Raw genomic sequence first — 6,150 nt, forward strand, 5'->3', positions numbered from 1 at the left:
GTACAAGAGAGGACCTGAGTGAGAGCATACTGTGGAGTCGTTTGGGTCAGGTCTTCTTTTCCTTTTTTATTACAGCCCGTATGTCTTCTCTGAGTTACACATGCTGTCAGCGCTGGCTTCAATCCCATAAGCCATTGCTTCACCCTGTACGCTTGCACAGCACAGGTGCTTACCTCCTTTCTCTGATCTCACTCCAGCCCCTTTCTAGCATCAGTCCGGGACCATACGCTCCCACCTTTGTCCTCCTTTTGAGCTCCTTTGCCACCAAACCGTCCTGGGGGCTGATGTACAACTGCACAGTCTGAACATGAAAGAGCTGAATGTGAGAGATGTGTCAGGTCCTTGCTGTGGCTCAGAAGCCCCGCCTCCTGCCGCATTGCCCGTTGATGTCTAGACTGATAGCAGGAGGATGTGGGTAAACTTATTGATGGAGCCCCTCAGGGAGAGCTGTGATTGGCAGACATATGCAGGACAAACAAACCAGCGTTTCTTCTGCCAGCACAGTGATGGAGAGAAGAAAATCTTCCTCGATGACCTCCCCTCTGCTCAAATTAAGAGTGATGTTCATGATTAAAAAACATTCAAGTATTTATCCTTATTAACCTTGAAGGTGAAATCTCATTGTTCAGTTTTTTTCCCCCCTTAAGCATAATGTGCAGACTTACAGACAGTTAGAGATCCCTTTCGATCATTAGTGTGAAATCACAATATCCAGATAAATCAATTTTGAAGTGTCTAACAGATCGTGATCTTGCTTCCCATTATGAGCTGACAGCTGCAGGGTTATGATCAAATATGTGGGTACTAAACACTAATCTGACATGAGCGTGTGTGTCCGGAGGATGTGTCACTTATAAACCGCAAACATTACCTCAGTTTCACACCCTAGACAAATTATAGCGTCCTGTGTGAGTCTTATCCTCAATCTAAGCGAGTGTGCGTTGAACCGAAGAAAATGTCACTTAACGCGTCTACACGTGATTTGAATTGGGATTATTTTTGCTGAACAGCAGAATTCTCATTCAGTCGAGCAACCGCTGTTCTGTGGTTACAAAATAATGGCAAACGTTTTCGAGGTGAAGCTCTGTGGCGCATTACCAGGTAAAAGTCATTTGAAGGAGCGCCACGTGCTGGTACAGTTAAGCTGATCGAGGCTGGGATAAGGTCCTGTGATGCCCTCAGGCTCCAGCCTATTTGGAGGAGCCCTCTTGAAAGATATCTAGAAAACAAGACAAAACATTGTAGACACAAGGGGATTCATGAGGAACTCTGGTCTCTCTGTATTAGGGGTGTTCAATCCTGCTCATGGAGGGCCATGTTCCTGCAGAGCTCAGCTTTAACCTGCTCCAGTGGGCTTGATTGTGTTCGAATTAAACTCTCAAGAAGGTGGCCTTCCAGGAGCAAGATTGGACAATTTTGATGACAGTAGACAAGAATTCCTCATTGTAGCTTTTTTTTTTAACCCTTATATATTACATTTCCCATCTCAATTGGCTTGTTTGCAGGTATCAGAGGCACTGGGGAATTTGCCCCATCTGTAATTGTCCTTATATAGAGCTTATATAGAGTTAAGATGTTAGTATTTGAGATTCAAGTCCTTTGGAGTAACATTAATTCTTCCGGATCCAGGGACCACACTCTGATTTCACTGACCAGGGGAACACAAGGTTTCACTTTGCTTGATGAGGCTAAATGATGCACAGCAAAGCCTTTCTGAAACGAACCCCTGCTGAAGTATTCGCTTCATTACCTGAACTTACCCAGCGCTCCCCCTGAGATCATTCTCTGCCGTTCCTCTGTCTTCAGATGCTTGTCAGAAACACTTCACGTCTTAAACCAATTAACCAAGCTCCTCTCAGAGTGCCCTGATCTCCTGGCTGGCTGGGAGGAGCGGCTCTTGTGCGTCTGACAGGATCTCCCTCCGCGTCTCCTCCCAGTTCACTGATTTAATTTGTTTGGTAATATGAGGATTGGCGTGTTCAGCCCATTCACTGCAAAGGGAAATTGGACAAGGGCATTGGAGCTTCAACGTGTTAAACTGTCTCACCTTGACAGCTGGCTGAGTGGACTGGTGATTGCTTGCAGAGATACCTGAAAGGACCACACACACCAATAAGGATTCAGGGGATGACATCATGAAGGAATAAACCTATGTAGTGTTTGTTAACAGGAGGAATAGAGACACTTTGTAAATCTCTTGATCATTTTGGTGGTTGAGCAGTGAACTTTTGGTTATTATACCCTTCTTCTTGTCCAGCAGTCCATCGTTAAAGTAATTACTTATTTATCTCTCTTTCTCGTCCATGAATATTTTTCGATGGAGGAACGCTGACACTGTAGCTCAAGAAGATAATCAGCTTACTCTCTCCAAATGTCAGTGAACATTGCTCGAGTTGATTCCAGCCTGTCAGTGTCACGCTGCCAGTCTTCGTTTTCCTGGGTGTTCCCTAGTGAGCTCACTTCCCCTTAGGCACTTCACCATAGGCACTTTAATTCCGCTAGTCTGGTTGTGTCTTCACAGTAATTGCACTCCAATTAGAATCGCACAGGTGTTGACAATACTCTGTCATTAGTTTCCCTATATAGAGCTGTCTTTCTCTGTTGTCATCATGGAGTCCTTACCCTATGTGTCTCATGCTCTCGTTCCCCCGAGACTTCCTCTACCTTCTCATTCTTCCGAGTTCCCCGTTTCATCCGGTTCCCTCTTTTGGTTACGTTTGTCTCTCATGACTGTTTATTTTTGTAGTTACCCCTCTGTTTAAATAAAAACCCTTACCTGCATTTGGATCTACCCTCTCTTTGTGTTTTCCCAAACCCAACCGTGACAGTCAGGTCCTCCAAGCTTCGTCATAGATCATACAGCTTTGACTGACATTAATGGATTCCTGTGGGGCTTTGCAGAATGTTGAGTATTTAAAGTTAATGTGTGTATGTTTTTTTAAATACTATCTCCTGTCCCAACTTAAAATTTAAAAATAATAATAAATAATCCATTGAAAGTTTTATGTTCCCAGAAAGTGTAAACACTGTGGCACTTCCAAAACAAAGCTGTTTGTTTAACCCTTGTGCGCTCCTCATCTGGGATGTCACACTCATGGTTTACATGGTGACCGGACACCTGCAATTTTAGTTTTTTTTTTCTTGAGTAAAATCAATCTAATATATTTTTGTTCAATAAAATATTTTTTCCCTTAAAAAAAATCATTTTTTTTTTTTACAATAATTTTTCAATCAATGCAATCTCTATGGTTAAAATAGAGACTAGGCCTTTAAAAATTTAAAGCAGATTAGCACCTCCTGGTGAGAACAGAGAAAGAAAACCCTGTAATTTCATTTCATTCAATAGATCTATAGAGAGGCTTTCGAATTCCCTAATCGTTTTTATACATAATTGTTAACTTTTATTAGGTTGTGGATTTAAATGTATATTAAGGCATTCTCAAAGACTACATTTTGTCAAGGTTTATATATATATATATATATATATATATATATATATATATATATATATATATATATATATACCGTATTTTTCGGACTATAAGTTGCACCGGACTCTAAGTCGCATTTATTTAGAACCAAGAACCAAGAGAAAACATTACCATCTACAGCCGCGAGAGGGCGCTCTATGCTCCTCAGTTTAGTCTACAGGAGCACTGAGCAGCATAGAGCGCCCTCTGGCGGCTGTAGATGGTAATGTTTTCTTTTAGTTCATTTCTCTTGGTTCATGTCAAATTAATTTTAATAAATAAGTCTCACCTGACTATAAGTCACAGGACCAGCCAAACTATGAAAAAAAGTGCGACTTATAGTCCGGAAAATACGGTGTGTATATATATATATATATATATATATATATATATATATATATATATATATATACAGTATTGTTCAAAATAATAGCAGTACAATGTGACTAACCAGAATAATCAAGGTTTTTAGTATATTTTTTATTGCTACGTGGCAAACAAGTTACCAGTAGGTTCAGTAGATTGTCAGAAAACAAACAAGACCCAGCATTCATGATATGCACGCTCTTAAGGCTGTGCAATTGGGCAATTAGTTGAAAGGGGTGTGTTCAAAAAAATAGCAGTGTCTACCTTTGACTGTACAAACTCAAAACTATTTTGTACAAACATTTTTTTTTCTGGGATTTAGCAATCCTGTGAATCACTAAACTAATATTTAGTTGTATGACCACAGTTTTTTAAAACTGCTTGACATCTGTGTGGCATGGAGTCAACCAACTTGTGGCACCTCTCAGCTGTTATTCCACTCCATGATTCTTTAACAACATTCCACAATTCATTCACATTTCTTGGTTTTGCTTCAGAAACAGCATTTTTGATATCACCCCACAAGTTCTCAATTGGATTAAGGTCTGGAGATTGGGCTGGCCACTCCATAACATTAATTTTGTTGGTTTGGAACCAAGACTTTGCCCGTTTACTAGTGTGTTTTGGGTCATTGTCTTGTTGAAACAACCATTTCAAGTGCATGTCCTCTTCAGCATAGGGCAACATGACCTCTTCAAGTATTTTAACATATGCAAACTGATCCATGATCCCTGGTATGCGATAAATAGGCCCAACACCATAGTAGGAGAAACATGCCCATATCATGATGCTTGCACCTCCATGCTTCACTGTCTTCACTGTGTACTGTGGCTTGAATTCAGAGTTTGGGGGTCGTCTCACAAACTGCCTGTGGCCCTTGGACCCAAAAAGAACAATTTTACTCTCATCAGTCCACAAAATGTTCCTCCATTTCTCTTTAGGCCAGTTGATGTGTTCTTTGGCAAATTGTAACCTCTTCTGCACATGCCTTTTTTTTAACAGAGGGACTTTGCGGGGGATTCTTGAAAATAGATTCGCTTCACACAGACGTCTTCTAACTGTCACAGTACTTACAGGTAACTCCAGACTGTCTTTGATCATCCTGGAGGTGATCATTGGCTGAGCCTTTGCCATTCTGGTTATTCTTCTATCCATTTTGATGGTTGTCTTCCGTTTTCTTCCACGTCTCTCTGGTTTTGCTCTCCATTTTAAGGCATTGGAGATCATTTTAGCTGAACAGCCTATCATTTTTTGCACCTCTTTATAGGTTTTCCCCTCTCTAAACAACTTTTTAATCAAAGTACGCTGTTCTTCTGAACAATGTCTTGAACGACCCATTTTCCTCAGCTTTCAAATGCATGTTCAACAAGTGATTCACCTGATTCACACCTGTTTCTTCACAAAATTGATGACCTCAGTGATTGAATGCCACACTGCTATTTTTTTGAACACCCCTTTCAACTAATTCAACTAATTGCCCAATTGCACAGCCTTAAGAGCGTGCATATCATGAATGCTGGGTCTCATTTGTTTTCTGAGAATCTACTGAACCTACTGGTAACTTGTTTGCCACGTAGCAATAAAAAAATATACGAAAAACCTTGATTATTCTGGTTAGTCACATTGTACTGCTATTATTTTGAACAATACTGTATATATATATATGTTACATCACTGCTATGAATCCAGATTTTTTTACTTGCTAGTCGTGGTATTAGAAGAGGGACATTCTAGAGAGCATTTGACAATTAAAATCTTTGTAGTGCAGGATGAGCCATCAATATTCTTGGTTTATTTTTATGTAGGAGAAAAACAAAAGGATCAAGCAATACAGTAAGCTGATATGGTGACGAGAATTAGTTTACATTGTGTGTGTGTCTGTGTGTTATACTATTGTCATATTTATGCAATGCAAATGAAAGTGTGAAATGACTGTATAAAATGATAATATCGAGCTGGCAGGATAATTAGATAAAGTACATTAAACCGTGCACTGCCATGTTCTTTTGCACTGCACTACTACAGATATTATTCCCAGACTTTCTGTAGCTGTCCTGAGAGACCGACACCAGGAGCATCTTAAGTCCGGCTCATTTCCACCTCCAGTGAAGGGAGACAGCTCCTTAATGTGTGTGTATGAGGTGTAACCCTCGGGGAAGATAGCTGATCTTAGCCAATGGCAGTGCTCCGCAGATAGACGTGATCTTTCTGGGGACACGGTTTGGACTCTTGCTTTATTTTCTAATGCTTGTCAGAGAATACAGCTAACTCTTGTTAAAAATTTCGTTTTCTTTATTACCTTTATTCAATCTTT

The 6,150-nt window shown here is 40.3% G+C and overlaps 1 long non-coding RNA gene across 2 annotated transcripts; it reads right to left on the reverse strand.

The window, feature by feature from the left end:
* Positions 1-46: 46 nt before the first annotated feature.
* Positions 47-2,760, reverse strand: LOC128025141 (uncharacterized). Of its 2 annotated transcripts, none has more exons than XR_008186104.1 (4): positions 2,363-2,760; positions 1,761-2,091; positions 1,099-1,219; positions 47-542 (listed from the first exon to the last, which is right to left on the reverse strand). It is a non-coding gene; the product is annotated as an uncharacterized LOC128025141 (long non-coding RNA). The 2 variants fall into 2 exon arrangements; XR_008186103.1 differs by having other exon boundaries at positions 1,751-2,091.
* Positions 2,761-6,150: the final 3,390 nt, after the last annotated feature.

The sequence above is a fragment of the Carassius gibelio genome, chromosome A12 (genome assembly GCF_023724105.1).
Source record: "Carassius gibelio isolate Cgi1373 ecotype wild population from Czech Republic chromosome A12, carGib1.2-hapl.c, whole genome shotgun sequence".
In the NCBI taxonomy this organism is placed as follows: Eukaryota; Metazoa; Chordata; class Actinopteri; order Cypriniformes; family Cyprinidae; genus Carassius; species Carassius gibelio.